At 53.1% G+C, this 21,214-nt stretch overlaps 1 protein-coding gene across 4 annotated transcripts in view; it reads left to right on the plus strand.

Moving 5' to 3' along the window:
• GNG7 (guanine nucleotide binding protein (G protein), gamma 7) overlaps window positions 1-21,214 on the plus strand; it is a 72,075-nt gene that overhangs the window by 28,436 nt on the left and 22,425 nt on the right. Inside the window, exon 1 of one of the 4 annotated variants that reach the window (XM_014955560.1) lies at window positions 13,500-13,606. The exons of the other annotated variants lie outside the window; for them this stretch is intronic. The gene's annotated coding sequence lies outside the window, so the exon portion shown is untranslated. Of the gene's footprint in view, window positions 1-13,499; window positions 13,607-21,214 lie in introns of those variants that run through there. 4 annotated transcript variants of the gene reach the window in all.

Genomic DNA, 21,214 nt, shown 5'->3' on the forward strand with positions numbered 1-21,214 from the left:
AGTTCTTACTGGCGCTGGTTTTCTGTCCTTCCTGCCCTCCCACACGCTCCACCTGCGCATCCCGATACCCCGCAGCCCCCGGGGGCTTTCCTCCCAGCAGCACACACAGAGCTGGGTTTCCCATTTTCCCACCTGGGATAACAATTCAGGGGTTTGGAAGAGCCGTGGCTGGGGAGGGCTGGAGAGCTGGGAAGGAAAAAAGGGGGGCGTCCCTGAAGTTTGGGCAAGTCGCTGCTCGGTCCTGCCTCTGCCCAAGTGGCAAAGGGCCAGGGTAATTAAATCAGCCTTTCCTTTGAAAGACCCAAACTCTGGGGAAACAGGCCGATATCCTTACAGCTGCTGCAGAGCTGGGGGTTCCTTCTCCGAGGGTGTTGTGTGTGTGATGCTGCTCTGCTGTCCCCAGGAGCTGGCCAAGCTGGTCACACCAGCAAACCCCACGTGTGCCCTGGTGTGTGAGATGCTGATGGGCATTCAGAGCCTCCCCCATCGCTGTTTAACGAGTCAGGACGGGGGCATCTACAGCACAGGTCACCTAAATATCAGATTTGGGATGGTTTTCCAGAAAACGGCGGTGCTGCAGCCCCGCTCCCGGTGTCACCCGCAGGCGGGGAGCCCCAGGGCTGGCCTGGCCTTAACCCCCTTCATCCGCCTCGTAATAAATTCTTTGAAGTTTCGAGCTGCCTAAGCACTTTTCTATCGATGCGCAAAAAAATGCTTACTGGGATTTTTAAACTAAACCTTTTTATTTTCTGGTGAGATAGGAAGCCCTGGGTGCGGGCTGACTGGAAGAGCAGTTCAGTCCTGTGTGAACTTGCAGACGAGCCGGGAGGGGGGAAAGGGATCTGTCCTGCTGGGAAACTGGGTCTGTTTGAAATGCAGCTGGCTGAGAGGGTGCAGGGGATTGAGGTGAAGAATCCAACTGCCGATTGATTCTGTAATTGATTTGTAACTTTCTAGTGTGAAAACCCTCAATCTCTTATCTGAATCTCCTCGAATTTGCACTTTCAAGTTACGGAACAAGGGTTTGCACAGGCACATTGTCATTAAATGAGTTTGCTTTTTCTTTATCTAGGTTTTTTTTTTCTTTTTTTCTAAGAATAGATATATGTAAAAGTGCCGAAACAGCAGTAACTTCACCTATTTCCAGCTGGTTCCCCCCCCCCAGCGCAGGGTGCAGATACTCTCGCTGTGTCTGGACGGGCTCGCATTCCTCAGCCCTGAGGCCAGCATTCCTCTGCTCCCCTGCACCACCTCATTTGTTTAGTATTTGTTTAAATTCTGAAGCCCAGAACTGTCTCCAGATCGCTTGGGCTCCCAGACACCTTTATTGGCTGTGCACCTACAGCCCCCTCCGCCCGCGGGCAGTTTATATCTCGGTCCTGCTTATTAAAATCAAATGGATATTGGCAGCTTGGAGCTGCTGGTTGCTGTAGTTCACAGGAATTCATCTGGAATCCCCAGATGCCATTTGACTGAGTAAAGGCAGTTACACTTTGCTCCTTGGGCACTCGGCTATTTCGGTTACAAATCGGAAAGGAAAGTTGCTTTTTATAAGTCCTGATGGCAGCTTGGCCTGGAGAAATCTCCTCTGTTTTGGGTTTCTCCTTCCCTGCACACGGAAGCTCCCGCATGAGCTGTTCTTTCCTTACGATTCAGCTTTTCTGCCAGTCCAGCCCAGAGAGACTCCAGTGTTACTGGTGCAGAAGTGTCTACCAAGAGCCAAATTACTCAGCAATTAGTCTGGGTGCTCCTAAGCCTGTCGTGCATCCCTGCTTCCTACCTATTGCTTTCCTCAGCTTGATTTATGACGGGGAACTGTTTGGTGGAAACGAACAATCCAGGTGCCCTGGGTCAGAACAACCTGGTCGGACCAACCGGCCCCAAAACACTGATAATTCACCCTCTTCCTCAGTGCCTTTGGCAGAATTTGAGCTGAGTTCAGCTCCAGCCCAGCCTGGAGGCACTGAGACAGCAGGGTTGGAATTCTCCATCTTCTTAAAAACTAGCAGTAAATTGTTTTTTTTCATGAATCTGGACTTTCTGCGTTGTTGCCGGGACGTGGCCAGGGCCGTAAATCATTGATGGGGGAAGGAACAGGGCACCCCCCGTGCAAACAAACGGGGAACCTGGACTTTCCTTGGAAGCCCTCCATGATATTCCCGTCGCTTGATGGTGAAAGGGAATCGATTGGGAAGCCACCAGCAGGTCTCTGACCCCTCGCAGCCAGGGGTTGGGCAAAGCCCAGTTTAACCATTGTGCATCCTCTGTGCCAGGAGCCGCTTCGGCCCCCGGCTCCCGGGACCCCCCTTTGCCCCTGGGGGCCGAGGGGATGCTGTGATTTCCTCAGCAGATCTCATCCATGGTTGGGTGTTCCTGCTGATGCTCCCCGGCCCGGGGATGGCTTTGCTTCTGCACAAAATTACCTGCTAAGAATAACTCGGTGGAGCATCTGGAGCGGAACACACAAACCCCTCCGTAACACGAGGACGGGCGCTTTCATCCAAGAAATTTCCTTATAAAGCATTCCCGGGGCCGGGGAGCTCTGCCAACAGGAGCGGCCGCCCTGCCAGTAATTTCTCTCCTTTTCCTTTCCCCGTTGCAATAAAATCGGTGCCAGCGTCACACCCACCGCCCCGCGACCCGTGCAGAGCACCCAGCTCTCTCAAAAACCCCCAATATATGGATTATTTTATTTTTTTTCCCCCTGTGATGCTGGAACAGGAGCTGGGGAGAGGACCGACCCGCACACCGGTCCTCGGGGGCTCCTCCTGCCAATTTTCATCCCCCGAGACAAAAGGAGCAGCTCTTGCCCCTGCTCACTGGTTTCGGCGTGGAAAAAACACAAATGCATGAGTCACGTAAAAAAAAAAAGTGCTGGTTGGAGCCTCTGCAAACCATCCTCCTCTTCTCAACTTCTCTTCTGCCCTTGAAGGAGAGTGGCTAAAAATTAACTGCTCGGTTTTGCAGGGCGGCAGCTAAACATCCCAAGGGTTCTTCAAGCTCTGGAATAAACCTCTTTTCCTTTCTTCTGAGCTGTTGCACTAGGACTGATCAGCACAAAACTGGTTTGAAAAGCCTTCATCCCAGTGGTGCCCTGATGGAGCTGGTGGGGTCAGCTCTGGGAAGCTCAGACCTGAGACCGAGCGAAGCTCCTCACCCTTTGGCCCAAGGAATAAATATTTTGGGGCTGTCCCCAAGAAGCCTCGGTTCCCTTTAAAAACAAAGCAGAAATTCAGGTTTCTGGGCTCGTACCCTCCAGGGCTCAATCATCTGTCCCTGTCCTGGGCTGGGGGGAGATGCCCTCATGCAGGGCTGGGGGCTTTTGTGTCGTGGCTGCAGCCCTAGAGGGAAAATTGCTCCTCTTGGGCAGCAAAACCTCGTGTTCAGCAGAAAATGGTGACTCCCTGCGCAGACGCCTTCTGCGGGCATTTGAGATAAGCTGAAACTCAAACCTTCGGGGTGCCTCCAGCAGGGGTTTGCCTTGGTCACCTCCCCGCTAAGGGTGAAGGTATCTCACCCAATATTGAGTGGTTTGTTGGTTTGTGTTTTTTTTTAACACTTTGGAATTATCTCAGCACTTTTTGGGGTGTCATGTGAGATCTGGCAGCAGCTGATGCCCAGAGGAATAATAGTTAACTTCTGCTTTGTGCGAAGGGTTTCTTTGGGTTTGCTGCCGGCCCCTTGTGCAAGCACATTTACAGCTTTATCAGCATCGACAGGAATCCTGGCTCCTCCGGGACAAACGCTGGTTTCTGTCTGTGTCTCAGCACTTTGTCGGGTTTTACGGGGCCTCACGGGAGGTTGTTTTTCCCCGGCTCCTGCAGGAACCTGGGGCCGCAGCCGCGGGGTCTGTGGTTTCCCCTCGAGCTTCTCCTTGCTCATCGCTCGCCGTGTGGCACCGAAACAGAGGGTGAGAGTGACTTACTCAGAGAACCCACTTATTTTTTTAAACTATGGCGTGTGTCTCTGCAGAACCGGCCGGGACTCTTCTCCAAGGCAGGAGTTAAAGCCACCTTTGCTGTGGTCTTGGAAAAAGGCTGGACAAAACCGGGCTGCTCTGCTGCCTTCCTGGGATTCCTGCTCAGACTCACCCTGAAGTTGTGCCCTGGCTCTAGTGCTCCTATTTATTTTTTTTTTAAAAAAAACCAACCCAATTCTAAATGCAGCAGCCCCTGCTCAAAGTTGAATTGCGTTTGAAACAGGGCAGGACTTAGAGTTCCCCACTTCTAATTTGAGCTCAACAAGGTGCCCAGAGCATTTTCTTAGATGCTCATCCAGCACCACTTCATGCCACCTGATTTTTCAGAAGGTCCCTCTCACGTCCCTGGGCTCACACCTGAGTTATCATGTTTTTCTCCGCGGTCTGTAATTTGTCGGTGGTGACCGTTCTTTGATCTCCCTTCTCTTCACCTCTTCTGCCCGCAAACTCACAAACCAGGTTTCCTTCCCTCCCGTGTGCTCGAAAAGTTTTTCTAAGAATTCAATTTCTGCAGCATGTGCAAAAGTCCTGCAGCGTTTCTCATCAGCCCCGATCAGCTGCGTGTGGCCAGGGAAGGGAGGGGTTGAGCTCGCGGCACCCTGCGTGTGTGACTTTTTATAGTATAACTGAGATAATTCCAGTTTAATATATTAAAAAAAAAAAAAAGATCTGGGGCACCGTCCCCATTCTCTCTCCCCAGTGGCCTTGTTCAGATTGCAGTCTCTGAAGAGGTACCTTGAGATGCTGTGGTTGTTTGTAACCTGGGTTGGTTTTTTTCCAGTTTTCTCTTTTCCTTGTACCTCTTGACACCTTCAGTGTCTCTGGGGAGACCTCAGAGCCCCTTCCAGTCCCTAAAGAAGCTCCAGGAAAGCTTGGGGGGACTCTGGATGAGGGAGGGGAGCCCTAGGAGGAGGGGGAAGGGTTGGACCCTGCAAGAGGGGAGATGGAGCTGAGCTGTGGGGAAGAACTTGTTTGGTGTGAGGGTGGTGAGAGCCTGGCCCAGGTTGCCCCGAGAAGCTGTGGCTGCCCCATCCCTGGAGGGGTTCAAGGGCAGGTTGGAGGGGGCTTGGAGCAACCTGGGCTGGTGGGAGGTGTCCCTGCCCAGGGCAGGGGGAGGAACTGGGCGTCCCTTCCAACTCTTAACCATTCTATGAAAGTTCGTGCCTCAGGAACTGGGGGCCTTTATAGGGCCATGAGTTTTGGGGTACCCTGAACTGATGTGTGCAGCCCTTCGGGGGGGGCAGTTGTGGACCTCTGAGAGATCAGAGGGATGGAGGGGGTGCCCCCTGGGAGGACTGAGTACATTATACCCACTAATAGCACCCGATCTTCTCACTGTCTCAAAGCCGGCACGTCAGCCCATGGATGTCTTGCTGTTTGGCTGAATCGTGGAAAAAGGGAGAGGGGAGAAGTGCTGCAGGGGTTCAGTGTCCAAGGGTAAGGTCTGTCTCCTTCATCTCCCGTGGGTAGCATGAAGGAGTGCGGGGTGGGAGAGTGCCATCAGCACCAAAACTCTGCTCTGTTACGGCTGGAAGTGATGTGAACCACTTGAGATGGATCTGAACCACTTGAGATGGATCTGAACCACTTGAGGTGTGGTTGCAGTGGAGAAGCTGTGTGCATCGCCTGGGGATACACAGGGTAGTATTTTTTTTTGCTGGTGGGATCCCTTGCCTTCCCATCGCTCTCAGACCTGCTGCTTCCTTTGGTCTGTCTGTCTTGGTATGGATGTTACCATTCCTTCCTCAAATGAGTTGACACCTCTTTTGTTTTCACTGGTTTTGGGGACCTCTCCTTTCCCACAGTCGGGTGTGGGGTTTCACAGCTGCCTGCTCCAGAACAGGTCTCTGCCCAGTTGCCGTTTGAGCATCGCATCTGGGAAATGCATTGCTGGGTAAGAATGGCTGGAAATAGGGCTCATGGGCCTGATTAGTTTGGTTTAAGGAGCCCGGTTGGTTTTGGAGAGCTTGGACCTTGGGAAGAAAGAGTAGTGATGGTCCCTCGGGGACCCTGAGGGGTGGCAGGACGGTGGGTGAGCCGAGAGCTCGGGATGAGTTGGGATAAACTGGATTAAACTGGAGAGTGGGAATGGCTGCTCCGTTGCTTTTGGGCCAAAACAAGGCTGGGAGTCTCCCCAAGGGAATTAAGGTGGCTCAGGGGCAGGGTTGGCTCTCGGATGGGGCAGAGCTGGGATGTGCTCACAGGCCCTTCCCCATCCGGGGCTGCGCGAGTCGTGGGCCCCGCGGCCAGCGGGGAAGCCCTGGGCATCTGGAGACACACAGGTCTGTGCCCAACAGCGGTTACTCGGGGAGGCGTGAGCCTGAAAGGATTAATGACAAACAGAAGTGCTATTTACGTGCTTCCAAGCAGAGTGTGGGGGGATATAATAAAAGCCTGTGCAGTGGAGCCGTTGGTGCAGGCGGGTTCAGCGCCAGGACGGGCTGCGGCGGCTCCTCTCGACCCCACACCAGCGGCTCCATCCCCAGGCACTCGGCTTTGATGGGCTTCCAGAAAGGGCCTGAGAAATGGGCTTTTTGCCATGGCTGTGTGTGTGGCTCCTGCTGCCCTCCGTGGGGCTGGCTCTGGGTGCAAACGGGAAGGCGGCAGGAGCCGGGAGCTCCAGTCCTGCTCTGACACTCAAGGGGGATGAGAGCAACAGCTTAATTCAACAAATCGCTGTTTGAGTTTTGCCTTCAAACTTTTTTCATGCTCAGGCTGCTTGCGTGGATGGTGTCGGGTGGAAAGCTGAGGAGTTAGTCCCATCTCAGGCAGCTTTTTCCTCTTCTGGAGCTGATAGAAGTACATTTTTTATGTCTGGAGAACTCTCTAAGTAGCTTTTCAGAAGCCGGTACTGCTCCGGGTTGTGTGATCCGGGTCTCTGCAGGTCATTTCACAGGACTCAGGAATATAATGATTTAAGGAGCCTGTGCAAACCGCTCTGTGTTTACTCTCTGCATCTGGAAGTTGCATTTCTGGGTGTGCAGGCTCTGTCCTGCCCCTGTCCCTGCGCTGGGGCCGGGTGAGCCCAGGACACGGGGAGAAATCCCGCTGCCACCCGTGGGAAGGGACCAGCTCTGCCCGGGGCAGCACCCACGGGTGCCCTGGGGCGACCCCTCAGGCCCTTCACCTTCCCAAAGGAAAAGGAGTTTAAGGAGTTCCCAGCTGGGAAGGATCTGAAGACGGGGCTGGGTGGGAGGTGACCAGCAACACCTCGGTTGTTTGTTTCTGGTAATGAGTTTCCCACGTTGTTAACGAGGCCATAAATTAGATGGGGAGCTCCCTTTTCCACAGCCCAGGAATATCTTTAAGTCTCTTCACAGGGATTGATTTTGCTGCCAGAATACACACAGGCATCCATGTGTTGCTGGGAGTTCAGCAGAGCCGGGGCCCTTCCTCTTTGCAAAAGAAGTAGTTGGGCTGGAGGTGTTATTAAGATAAATTTATAATGATTTTGCCATCGAGAGCCCACTCCTGAGGTCTCTGCAGGCTCGTAGCTCCACCTGCTTTGGCGAGTGCCCCATTTAGAGACGTGGTCTCCAACTGCATTTGCTGTGAGTCGGTCTGTGCGTTCCCCAGGAGGTGCTGGGATCCACAAACATCCAGCACAACTCGAATTCTCCGGCCTCGAAGCTGTTGTGCAAGAAGGTGTCCTGCAGGCACGGGAGACATCCCCAGCTCCGGGTGAGGGAGAGCAACCACGAGGCTCCCCTCTTCCACCTCCTCTTGAGCCGAGGGTCCAGCGAGCCCCACAAGCCCGAAGCAGCTGATCCATTGATCCCAATTATTAATTATTTGGAAAGGAAAATGAGGAGAACTTGGTGGGGGGGTCACTTCTGGTGGCACGATGCTGTGCGACCTGCTGCGTGACTCAAGCGAGCGACATTCCTGGGTCTGCCTCTTCTAAAACGTGACGAAGGCTTAACTCTGGTGCTTTTAATTAAGAGTTGTTTGCATTCGTCAGTGCAGGGTGCAGACGGGCAGGCGCAGGCTGCGTCCTCCTCACGGGCACGGAGCCCAGCAGGTCACGTCCTGTCCCAGTGAGACCCAGTTGCAGACCGGTTGCAGACCAGTTGCAGACCAGCCACATGGTGAGCTGGTTCTGCTCGAGTTCATGGCCACTTTTGGTGCATCTCCCCTCGCCAGGGGCCGTGATGGACCTGGGGAGGTGATGAACGTGTTCTGGGTGCAGACCTGCCTCGTATGAACCTTCCACTGCACTGGGCTCCATCAAACTCACTCGCCTTTGGGGATAAAAAACGCTATTTGACTTTTTTTTGGCTGCTATTGAATGTGGCTCAGGGCTGATGCTGATCCCAGATAGTGCTGGTTTTCCCCAAGTAAAAGCCATAGAGCCTTAGTCATAGAAGCACAGAATGGTTTGAGTGCGAAGGGACCTTAAAGCCCCCCCAGTGCCACCCCCTGCCCTGGGCAGGGACACCTCCCACCAGTCCAGGTTGCTCCAAGCCCCCTCCAACCTGCCCTTGAACCTCTCCAGGGATGGGGCAGCCACAACTTCTCTGCCCAACCTGGGCCAGGCTCTCACCACCCTCACAGCAAAGAAGCTCTTCCCAGAAACACTGGTTTCCAGGCATCCCAGAAAGCACACGGATCTGCAATGTCTTGCAAATGCCTCCATCAGGAGCAGCAGGAGGGAGCTCCGGGTGCTTCGGGCAGGGCAGAAGACACTGACCTCGTTTGTGTCTTAATTGCACCCTCAGAATCATTACAAACCCCTCCTGGACCAATCAGACCAGCACTAACGATCCCAGGACACCCGGCCGGGGAATCGGGTGCAGTTTCTCCTCAAACACTTGGCACTTCCTGAAACACACCAACCTTTTCCAGAGCTTCATCTCTAAAGGAAAGTGTTTTCATCCATCCTCTTCTGTACGTCTAAGGCTTAAATCACTTGAGGACGACCTGATGTCTGTTTTATCCATCGTTCCCTTTCCAGCACACCTAAATCTTAAGAACAATTAATCATGTTACGTCTAAAAGATAAGCTTTTAATACCTTTTGCCAGAGCAGTGGCTGTGTTTGGGAGGCTGGTGCGGGGGCTGCGGGGAGCCCAAGGCTGCTGTGGGTGCAGGGGGGGGTCTGGCCGCGGCAGGGACGGTTCAGCAGGAGGTACCTGACGTTCCCCCCCCGACAGACTGTATTTTATCACCTTTACACAGCACACACCGTGTGCCTCACACCCAGCCATGCCCCCAGCTGCCTCCCCCGACCTATGGCTGCGGGAGGTTTAGAAAGTGTGCGTTGATTTCATGCCCTTTCCTGTCAATAAGAGAAATACTTTGTTTAGATGCTGACGGGAGGAGACTGTACACCAGAGGAGTGAGGTTTGCAGCGAGTAGATGGGGGGGGAAGGCAGTGCCTGGGGATGCAGGTGGGTAGAGGAAGATCTACAACCCATTGCTCTTCATGGCCGTGCTGCCTCTGGGGTTTATCAGCAGTTTTTTGGTTGCCTAGACCTTTCTGGCACTCTTGGACCCCCGCCACAGTGGGGTTAATTATTAATTAATATTACTCTTAATATTCCAGGTTGCTATTCCAGCTGTTGGCGCACAGTGAGTTCTCCACAACTGGTTTCCTGTGCTGGAAGGGACAGATGAGATACTGGCGATAAAGGGAAGAGCCTCAAATCATTTTTTAAGTCCTGGAGCTTTAGAATTCATGAACCCTGTAGCTGTGGCCCAGCTGGGCTGCCCGGGCTCCTGCACGTTTTCCTTCCTCTCCAGGCTGGATCACAGGGCTCTTGAGGCTGCTGCAGCGGGGGCACTGTGAGGAGCATGGGCTGAGGTTCACCATTTGTGTTGGAAACTCCTCCTTCGTTTCAATTCATGGCATCAAAACACACTCCGTGTGAATTAATCTGAATTCTGGGTGATTTAAAAAAAAACCTCGGTGTGAGCAGAGGAGCTCTTGATCCTTAATCCATGGTGTTTGTGCTCGTGGTGGTGTGCTAAGGGCAGGATTCTGCAGAACCAGTTTGTGAGGAGGAACAACTGGGCAGGAGCAAGAACAGGCTGATGCAGAAGGAGCAGGTTCTGCCTCCGGTCAGGACAGTCTGCGCTGCTCCATCCCAAACAGACAGGTTGTACACTTTGAACTGGGTCACTGTGGTTTTTCTGGAGTGTTTTGTTGTTGTTGGTTTGTTGCTTTTTTTTTTTTTTTTTTTTTATTGTTTAGGGGGTTTCTTTGGGGGTTTTTTGGTTGATTTTTCTTATTTCTTTTCTTTTTTTCAGATGGTTGCAATTGCAAAGGTGATATAGATAATAGGATAGTTCTCCAGATGTGCCTGAAAAGAGCATTAAGATCCACCGAGAGCTGCGGTGAGACGGCGACAGCAGCCGACGGCTCCTTCACCCTGGATAGTTTTATTTAGTGGGATTATTTACGTGCACTGAAGTGTTTCCTTTTATCTGGTTTCACTCTGTTATGGAAAACCCATTCCAAAGCAGTGGTGAGAGCACCTACGGTCGCTACTGTTTTATTTAAGCTCCTCCAATCCCTTTTCCAAAGCAAAGCTTCTGGTCTCCGGGGTCGAGCTTCCAGCTGGCCTGGGCTGGAGCTCTCTGCTCTGCCTGGGAACATTAATTGCTGCTGCTCTGGAAAATTAGAAAATCCAGCCTGTGCAATATTGCCGTGCAAAAAAACAAGTTCTATCTCTCCTTTTTCCTCTTTGTGGTGTTTGTTGGGGCAGGATTACAGTGAGCACCCCTGGGCCAGGCTCTGGTGGGTCCAGGCTGGAGGAGCACGGGGGTTGTTGCCCTTCTATAAGGTGTGGGGGCTTCCCACCCCCCAGGAGCCGAGGAGTTAACCTGGACCATGCAGGGACTGATGTTTATACCCAGCGTAAAGCCCATGACATTTACCAGGCGCTTACTGGGAGGCAGTGGATGGGGGTTTATTTTTTTATTTTTTTTTTTGTAGCTGGCTTTGTTCTGCAGGGTTGCTAATATTCCCAAACGGAGTGTGCTTTTATCGGCAGCATCTGTGGTGCAGGCTCTGACTCATGTGCTCTTTGAGTGAGGATGACAAATGGAGAGTGGAGACAAACAACTCCCCGGGATGAGCCCGCGCCAGGAGGGGGAAGGAGAGAGCGGTCATCTGGGAAGGCATTTCTAATAATTACGCCCTAATTACTGCCCTCGTGCGGGGAAATCTGGCCTTTTGCTTCTGGAGAAATTGAATTTATACTTCCTTGGAAGCAGAGGAGGGAAAACGAGCGCCGCTGACACTCGGACTGGAAGATGCTGCAGATCCTGGGTTCCTCCAGGAGCACCCAAACACCCCTCTAACACCTTGGGCTCAATGCTGAAAACATCTCTGGGCACCCGCAGCCCCCGGGGGCGGTTTGTTGTTGCAAACACCCTGCACATGCTCCTCTGACTCAGCTCCGTGACAGCAGTGGCCTGTCATCCCCCTGCAGCTGCCTCGCGAAGGCACCGCGTGTCCCCTGGCACCAAACTGCTCAAGGAGTTGGGTCACACTCTTTCCTTTGCCTAAGAATAGCCAGGAAATGTTTACACCTCCCTCCCCCCGTGCCGTGTTTTCACCTCCTTTCTGGGGTGAAATCTCAGCCATGCACTCCTCCTGTCTGTAGGGTTTGCACAATTTACAGTGAAATGCAATTTAGCAAGTTGGCTCCGGTGACGGACCTGGAAAGCTGCTTGTCCCCAGCAGCAGGGACAGCAAAACAGAGTCCTCTTCAGGGCCACCTTCTGAGACCTTCTGATGGCCTCAATTGTCCCAGCTGTCCCTTCCCTTGGGCCACCAAGGGCTGCTGTTTGCTCCCAGTCAGTTTCGAAAGGGGCTGGTGGAGGATTCTCCCCACAAACCCCTGTTCCTCTGCAAAGCCACAGGGGGAGGGAGGAGGAGGAAGAGGAGGATGATGGAGGTTGTTGCCCCCAGATGCCTTTCTGGGAAAGAGAAATCCTAATTCTGGCATTTGTTGAAAGGGGATTGCCCGCAGTCATCCTTTTTAGGACTAGATGGTGTGAAATTAAGCTGCCTGCTTTCACTTTGATGTTTCTTTTCATTTTCGCTAGAACGTACCCGTTTTCTCTTAATTTCCCCGATGAAAAGTACTTTTTTTTTAATTATTCTTTAAGGGAGACCACTAACTGAAACTGAAGTACTGTCTTCAAGAAATAGTGCAACTTTGATCACTAAACTTAAAAGCTGGGAAGGAGCTGGGATTAGTGCTGTGACTTCTGTAGATAAATATTTGTGACTTGAGGAGAAATTAAAGAGGGAATAAACATCTGTCCTTTGATCAGCTCTCCAGCTCGTTAACCTGCTGAAGGCAGGGTCTGGCCCAAGGAGTCAAGGCCAGGAGGGGTTCAGGGCATATGAAACAATCACAAATCTCTTCCCCTTGCTGTTGACAGTGTTTTGTTTGGGTTTTTTTTCCTGCAGTATTTTATTTGTAAACAGAGCAGGACACTTTGGGAACACCTTAAATTACTCAAGGTTTCCTCTCGTCTTAACCCATCCAGAACCTGGGACTAATGGTCCGAGGTGCCTGGAGCTGTGTCTCATTTTGGGTTCAGGGATGAAGCATTGGCATAAATTTTGGAATTCTGGTGCCTGGTGGACCTGGAAGGTCTGGACGAGGAGGGAGATGGGTCACAGCTCGGCAGCTGAGTCCTGAGCGGGGTGGATGGAGCTGGATGTGAACCACCAGTGTCCTCCAAACATCCCAGGAGTTTGCCAGGAAAACATCTCTGCAGAAGCTGAGTGGCTCCCCCAGCAGCCTGGGTGCCAGCTGGGAGTGAATCCAGCAGGTGGGTGCCTTTTCCCACATGGAAAGGTTTCATTTCAGTTGTTTTCATGGTGGCCCTGCTGCTCCTGAGCTTCTCTCCCCAGCCCTCACCAGAGGAGACACCAGCAACGTGTCCTTGGGGTGTCCTGAGTCCTGAGTGGGGTGGATGGAGCTGGATGTGAACCACCAGTGTCCTCCAAACATCCCAGGAGTTTGCCAGGAAAACATCTCTGCAGAAGCTGAGTGGCTCCCCCAGCAGCCTGGGTGCCAGCTGGGAGTGAATCCAGCAGGTGGGTGCCTTTTCCCACATGGAAAGGTTTCATTTCAGTTGTTTTCATGGTGGCCCTGCTGCTCCTGAGCTTCTCTCCCCAGCCCTCACCAGAGGAGACACCGGCAACGTGTCCTTGGGGTGTCACGGGACAGAGAGATGGAGAGTGACTGCTGTGCTGTGACCGTCCCCGCGTGTGCTCGAGGTTTGAGTCCCCAATTCCTGGGAGAGACCCCAATTCCTGGGAGAGACCCCCCTGGGTCCCACGGCTGGAGGCCAGGGCTGTCACACCCTGCAGCCCCCCCCCCGGCCGCTCCCCCAGCCCTTGGGGAGAGTTCTGCAGAACTTCAGCAGAAAGGGAGTTTATCTTGTTTTGGCACAGAAGTTGTACCTTAATTGCTGCAGTGTTTATCTTGCTGGAAGCCGAGGCCTGAGAAGCAGGACTTGTTTACAATAAACTTACAAATAGCTCGGGGCAGCTACTGTGAGGTTTGAACCCTTGGAGAGGAACGTCTGCTCCAGAGATGCCGCAGCAGAGGCTTCAAGCCATGAAAGCAGCTTCTCTCTCTGCTCCTCCAGCACTTCCCAGGTATCTGCAAGGAACTGTCATTTTTGCATTCTGTTCGTGCAGAACTGGCTCTGCCACAATCTCATGGTGCCTCCAAACACCGTGCCTTAATTTGGAGAGGAACCTGTTGGAGGGAGAGCACGTTGCAGGGCCTTTCATTGCGTTTAATGCCACAAATGTTCAGCCCCAGCAGCTGCAGGCGGTGGTTTTGTCTTCTCGGGCTTCCCCCGGATGGTGGGGACGGCTCGGCAGGATGCTCCGATGGCTTACTTCCCAGGTATCTGCAAGGAACTGTCATTTTTGCATTCTGTTCGTGCAGAACTGGCTCTGCCACAATCTCATGGTGCCTCCAAACACCGTGCCTTAATTTGGAGAGGAACCTGTTGGAGGGAGAGCACGTTGCAGGGCCTTTCATTGCGTTTAATGCCACAAATGTTCAGCCCCAGCAGCTGCAGGCGGTGGTTCTGTCTTCTCGGGCTTCCCCCGGATGGTGGGGACGGCTCGGCAGGATGCTCCGATGGCTTTTAGGGGCCACCGATGGCTTTTAGGGGCCACCAATAGCTTTTATGGGCCACCCTTGTTGCTGGTGAGCCAGGGCCCTGGTGGGAAGCCCAGCCAGCTCTGCCCAGCTCCTGCAGCCAAGAGGAGCTTCTCCTAATTATCTCAGAGGCTGGATCTGGAGCTCGGGGCTATTCAGGAGCCAAGAGGCTCGCACGCAGCTTCAGCTGGTTATTGCTTTTAGCTCGGGGGTGATGACGTTGCCTCCCAATCCCTCTCCTCGCCTTCTGTAAATCTACTGACCGGGGTTTATTTACTCCAGGAGAATTTGAGCTAAAAGCTCTGCTGCGTAACCCGTGGCAGTTCCTCAGCTGCTGTTTCTGAGCCCAACATCACCGCGCTCGGCCCGTCGCTCCTGGATTTTGATCGGGTGTTTGGTCTTATTGGCACCATCAAAAATTGCCAAGGGTTTGAGGTCGGCAGCAGGACCCCACCTGGGGACCCTGGGGGTGGGACACTGCTCTTGGGAGATGCTCTTTGGGCATCAGACGCATGAAACGTCGGTTCAGAGCAGCTTTTGAGATGATGCTTCCACTTTGAGGAGCAATTAGTGCTCGTGTTGATGAAACAGGCAACTTGGAGGGGGGGGGGGGGGGGGGGCGACTTCCAGGTTTCCTGCAGAGCTGGGAACCCCCTCTCCCGTCCTGAGTGCCAGCAGCAGGCTGACGAGTCATATAACATTAACAATTAACACTGTAGGAGCACTGGGGGGTCTCTTGCTCCACCGTGGCTGCTCTCAGCCCCTTTGAGATGTCAGTTCATGGAGCCCTGATCAGCTTCTCCGTTTTCTTCTGCCTCAGACACCCCCTGGAAAACTCATTACGAGTTTGACGAGGCTCCTCACGCAGAGGGGGGGCTCTGTGTGTGCTCCCAAGGTTTGGCTGGGGGGGGATCTGCAGCACAAATTGAATTTAGAGCCCAGTCTGCCCAGTGAAATCTTGGGAGATGGAACTGGTGGAGGAGCCGGAGGTGCCGTGGCCACCAGCTGGTGGCACCTCGGACGCTCGGCTCCTCTGTCCCCTGCAAGTTGTGCTCAGGTCACTGTGGCATCAGCTGCTCTTTTTCATTAATAGCTTGTTTTATTTTGTTTGCCTCCAGCGTGGGTGGCAGGGTGAGATGTGTCACAAGTCTCCCAGTGCTTTAATGAGTCTTCTCTGCTTTCTCCTCCCCGTCCTCCTGCAGTTACTGCCTTTGTTCTCCTGTGCCCGGGCGTCCCGCGGCCGTGCTGCTCCGTGCCTACCTCTGGCTGCGGGAATGGGCAGAATTAGTCCCTTTTTTAAAAAATCTGTAAATGAACCCAGAGCAAGCAGAGGGCTGTTTGCCACCAGCAGCTCTGCTGCTGTCAGACACGTTAAATTCTCGGGTCTAAGCCACAGCCGGTAAAAACACCAGCTCTGGGTATCAAATTAGTGATAATTGTGGATTTTACTGCTAGAACACCCCATGGTTTTTAAAAAATTTTGCTAATAATGTGCTTGAGCCATAAGTGCTGCCTTAACCCTCAGTGGTCTTCAGGACAGGTAACTTCTCCTGCCTCCAGCCTGCTCCAAACTGCTTGTTGGGTTTCTTTTTCCTTTTTTGGCTTGCTGGGAAGCGAGCCAGGAGTGTGTGTGTGTGTGTGTGTGGGACACGGTGGCTGAGGAGCAGGAGAAAACCAGCGAGAAGCTGCTCTCACCCGTGATCCCTGACCCGCTGAACAGGCAGTTCCTGCACCCGGGACCTTGAGGTGAAGGGGCGATGGGCAAACAGGCCGTCACCCGGGGTTTGCAGCCACTCTGTTCTAGGTGAACGTTCAGTTTTTTTCAGGAACTCGGTCGTTTTTCCTCTTTCTGTTCTAGTCGAAAAAGAACCCAAAACCACGCAGTCACTTTTCCTTCCCCGACAGCTCGGAGGGATTTTCGAGGCTTGTTTTGTCCATCAGCCTGAGAGTGAAACTCGGTGTTTACATCTCCTGAGGACAAATGAGGTCAGAGTGAATGTCATCAGCACCGATTCCTCTGGTTCCTATTTCTGGAAGCATTTCCTTCCACCTTAATAAGTAAAAACAAGCCCATCTTTCCCTTTGCACGACTCTCACCATTTCCCCCGATGGACAGCCTGCTGAGGAGCTCCCTGAAACCCTGTCGCCGTCTTCTGTGGTGGCTTTGAATTCGCTTTCTAGTCACCCTGGCATTTCCCCTGGCATTTCCAACCCTGCTCCACGGGATCTCCATGCCCTCAGAGGGATGATCTTCTCTCTGCCGGAGCAGGATCTGCCTCATTTCACGCTTAACGTGGAGCGGCTCCGGGTGGAATGTCAGGAGCATCCCGAGCCCCGGGAGGAGGGGATGCACCCGCTGGATTCAGGGCGTTATTAGCCCTCGGTGACTAATCCACCGCTTTTCATTTCTCTTTGTCATATTCTCCTGTCGCTTTTACCTTTTCTTCCCCATCATTTCCTGCTTCGTAGGAAACACTGGCTCCGGAGCAGATTTCTCCCCCATCGATGACCCCCTCGGGGACTCGCAGGTTGTGGTTCAGGTGCTAAATGGGGTGGCAGCTCCTCTTTTTTTCCCCACACGGTTCCTAGAGCATCCTCCTGCCTTGGCCGGCCCCGGGAGCTCGCTTGTCTGGTGAAAGCTGTGTCAGGGTGAGCCCAGTTCTGACCAAATGAGTTGATGCCGGGGTAAAGTGAACTTTCTCCCTCCCTTTTGGACTTTATTCCTAATTATTCGGCAACTTTGGGATGAAAATCTGGGGTTTGAAGTGGCAAAGCAGGTTCTGGCTTTCTGGAGCGAGCGCGGTGGGAGCTGAGGGTGCTCCGAGCATCCCGCCGGTCCCTGGTGCAGCGTCTTCCAGACTTCCCAGAACATTAAATTCCCAGAAGGAATATCTTACAGCAGGTGGAATGATCCTCTTTAGAACCATTTCATCTCTTTGGGGGAGTCTTTTAAAGTACCTTGTGGATTTCCAGGCAAAAATCCCATGAGAGATGCTCCTCAGTTGACCCGTGCGGTGCTGCAGGCAGATGGGGAGGGGGATTTTTCTTGCCCCTTTTCACCCCAAAACCTCATGCATCCTCCCTGTGTGCAGCAGGTCCAGGTTCCTCGGGGCCGGAGGAGGTGGCAGCGTGATTCCCCGGCGTCGTACGGAGCTGGATCCTGGCCACCCGCTGGAGGAGGAGGAGGAGGAGGAGGAGATGTACGATGCCAAGGACGATACTCGCTCTGCTACCGGGCTTTTTATAGCAACGGCAGGAATTGATACCGAAGCAGCGATTGGGCCACCCCGCCAAGCCCAAATAGGCATTTTTCACAAGATACTAAATCCTGCTTTTCTTCCCTTTTATTTTTAGCGCAGGAGACTCCAGGTTGGTGCAGCCCGGGGTAATTCATCGTCGTGTCAGTGAGAAACTTTGGGCAAATAGCAGCAGTCACTCGAGGTTCTGGTACAGCGTGAGGACTTTCCCTTTTTTAAATAAACCCTATTATTCAGCCAGCTGCTAAGAATAACCTCTGCCTGCCTCCGGCGGGGCAGCCCACGCTCCCCGTTGCAGAATTCCTGCTTTTTGCCGTTAAATCCTTCAGGAACGTGCGGTGCTGCCTGTGATGGAACAGGAACTGGGGGTTCCTCTTGGCTTTTTTGGGATGAGCTGGGTGTAAATCAAACCTTTTGGGTGGTGACATCAGGGTTTGAGTGGGATCTGTGGGGTGGCGCTGGGATCCCCCTGCACAAGGTGCCAGTGGGGTTAGGGGACAGTGTGTGGCTTGGGAACCCTCGGTGTCCCCCTCTGCCCTCCGTGTCCCCCCTCTGCCCATGGGGACGTGTCGTAGGGGCCTCAGAACCTGCTCAAAAAGGCGTGGAAACGGGCTGGAAGAGCCCCGGAGCCGTAAGGTTTAGGGCTGGGTGGGTCAGTGCCAGCCTCTGCCAGGTTTAACCAGTGGGAAATGAGGCCAAAGTCTGGGTTTTTAACTCTTTGGCATTTGGGGAGTCGAGAAGGCGCTTTCGGGGCAAACCAGGGCTGCTGGAAACGTCTTGCTCAGTTAAGACCTGTCTTTCTCATGCACCAAACTGGGGCTCTGCAGACAGGCAGGAGCCAGAACAAGCCCGTAACCTGTACTTAATGGGCCTGTATTAAAACCAAATTGCGTGAAAGCCCGGTGTGTTGCAGCACGGACACCGGCTGCCCTGAATGGGCTTTGCTTGGCTTCCTCCCACTCGTTTTTTTAACGATGCCTGAGCCGGGGGGTGGGTGACGGGGGGGGAATGGCCGTGCCAGGACCACCTTCTCCTGAGCATCTTTGTGAGAGGTGGGATGAAGCTCTTGGTGTCCCCGGTCCAGGCTCTCGCAGGGAGGTCCCAGCGTGGGAGGGCTCCGCGTTACCCCCACACCTGACTCAGCCTTGGCCTTTTGTGGGAGGGAAAAGCCATGTCTGGGGGGGGTTTGGGTTTTTTTTGCTTCCCCCCCCCTTCTTCCTCACCGAGCTGTGGGGGCAGGAGCTGCTGTAGGAGGGTTCCCCAGCCCCGCTGCAGTGATGCAGCCCATTGACGTACTTTCTCCTGCATCAAAGCCCCGGTTGCCCGGCTCCCTCCCTCAGCCCAGCTTTGTGTGTGTCTGTGTGTGTGTGTTTAATATTCAAGTACAAAGCTTGTGCAAAAACCACATGCTTTTTTTTTTTTCCCCCTCTTTGAAGCGGTGCTGGCCGACTGCCTGACAAACATTCTCCAGTGCTGGTGGTGGTGGAAAAAAAAAAAAAAGTCCCGTTGCGTTTTTTACAAATATTTTTGTTTTATTTCACCCCTTTTTTTTCAGAAGCCGGACGATAGTCCTCTGGAAACAGGGGCTCGTGGTGGTGCCCCCACCCCACCTGCCCCCAGCGCTGCAAATGGGGCTGGTGCTTTGATTTTGAAGAAATGAGACTTGTATTTAGGTGGCTGGGTTTGTGTTTCGCTTTGTGTTGCACAACATCTTATCCCCATCTTGTTCCATGTCTGGGTCTGAGCTTTGACCTCGGGGCTTAAGCCCAGAAGTTTTTAAGCAGCTTGAGAGTATTTTTGCTAACCTTATAGAGTGGGGTGCAAGGTGGAAAACACAATAAAATGAACCAGGATGTATTTTCAAAATCAACACATAGTCCCGGAGCAAGAAATCCTGGACTAAATACTGTTGGAGGGGAAGTAATGGGCTGTGGAAGCTGAGGGTGTGCGGCACTAATGGCGTGCAAATGTCATCTGGAACTTCTAAAGGCCTGCTTCTCGTAACTTCAGCTACTGAAAGAAGATGTTAATTAGCCAGGGATTAACGAGCGGGCTTTGTGCACACCTCGGGTGAGTCTCTCTGTCCTCCTTACCCAGGTTGGGTCATGGAAAGGCAGCGTTTCGGTGACGCAGCGGCTGTCGGTGGCACATCTCCTCCTGCAGAACACAAATGCCATCCGTTTTCTGTCAAATGCAATTAGCTTTAATTTGCAGGAGTGCAAATTGGGATTTAAGGGCACACGGCTGGGCTGGGCTGGGCTTCTGGGGCCTCTTAAAGGTAAAAGGGGTTTTGCAGACATGAAGATCAATGGAATCTTTCTGTGAGAGTTTGAATGTTGTGCTTAAGACATCAAAATTCACCGCCCCTTTCAGCGGGGGAGGCAGAGGGGTATTAGCTGTGCTCTGATTTTTTTATTATAAGTTAGTCTTAGCACAAACTCCTAATTTTTTGGTGTGGAGGTGCAGCAGGGCGCTGGGAGGGTTTCTGTAGCTGCAGGTTCAAAGCTGAGCCATAAACCCCACGGGGGGTAAATCCTGCAGCTCCCTCGTGCCACCACCGCTGTTCGACAAGCAAAGCCAGCGTGGTGGCTCCGGGATCCGTGTCACCGACCGAGAAAACTGGTAAAATTCCACTAATCCCTCTGTAAATGAGCTTATCGTGGGCCGGGAGTTTCCTGTTGCCCGTCCCCTCCCGCTGAAGGGGGTGAATGGGGCAGCCAGAGCATCACGCTGGTTCCTGCCCGTCATTTGTTCCACTTTGGGATGAGTGGCCCCTGCAGAGGTTATGGGTTTCCACTTTTCCTCTGGCTTTCAGCTCTGGTTTGGGTATTTAGAGACAAAGCTTATAAACAGGTCCTTTTAAAAGATAGAAGCGTGATATAAACTATACTGCCATCAGTGCGTGTGCCGTGCGGGGAGGGCCGGCTGCTGATGAGCAGATGTTCCTGTGATGCCTTTTTTTACCTTAAAAATCACAGCACAATCCCACCCAGAGCCTCCCAACAGCACCCAAGGCTGCGGAGCACGTTAGGGATTGTAGTCCCTGTTGTGGCCTAATAACCTCGATTCATTCCCTCTCCCTTTTATGTGCTTTTTATTAACCAAGAGAAGGGATTTCTGCAGCGATGCCCACCCACCCCGGCTCCACTCGCCCCACAAACACCTCCCATCCTGGCTGATGTCACCACTGCCATCCGTGTCCACCATCACCTCTGTCACCTCTGGGCTGACCAGGTTTGGGGGAACCTGGGGCTTGTGGGGGGGTCCCCATTTTCCCCAGCCATTCCCAGTGCCACCAGTTGCTTGTGGGGTACCCCGAGTGGGCAACGCAGCCCCCGGCCACGGAGATCACCCCGTGTGTGACCCTCGCCCTGCCCGGTGTCACAGCCTGTGGGGTTTCTCTGTTTCACCGTTGTGACGAGGCTGCGGGTGTTAATCAGGACTTTTTCCATCGCTTTGGGTTGAATATTTATGTTTATTCTTCCTTCTGTTTTTTTCCCCGGGAATTTTCCAGGAGTGGTGGAAAACGGTTTGTACCATTTGTGGCCGTTCAAGGCCGTTTTTTCTTGGAAAAATCAATAAGCTATATTAGATTAAGCTTCTATTTCTTGACACATTTCTCCACCAAGAGCAGTTTGGGTGACTTGTGACTCCTAAGGGGTCTCTGCTCTCCGGGGTCGGACTCAGCTTGGGGTTCAGCATGTACCAGTTTGAATTAATCTTTTTTTGAACTGGGGGAACTGGTCCTGCTCCAGCAGGATGGAGGGGGGGATACTCAGGAGGGGGTGATGCTCAGGACGGGGGGATGCTCAGGAGTGGGGGGGAGGCTCAGGA

The sequence above is a fragment of the Calidris pugnax genome, unplaced genomic scaffold (genome assembly GCF_001431845.1).
Source record: "Calidris pugnax isolate Ruff unplaced genomic scaffold, ASM143184v1 scaffold285, whole genome shotgun sequence".
In the NCBI taxonomy this organism is placed as follows: domain Eukaryota; kingdom Metazoa; phylum Chordata; class Aves; order Charadriiformes; family Scolopacidae; genus Calidris; species Calidris pugnax.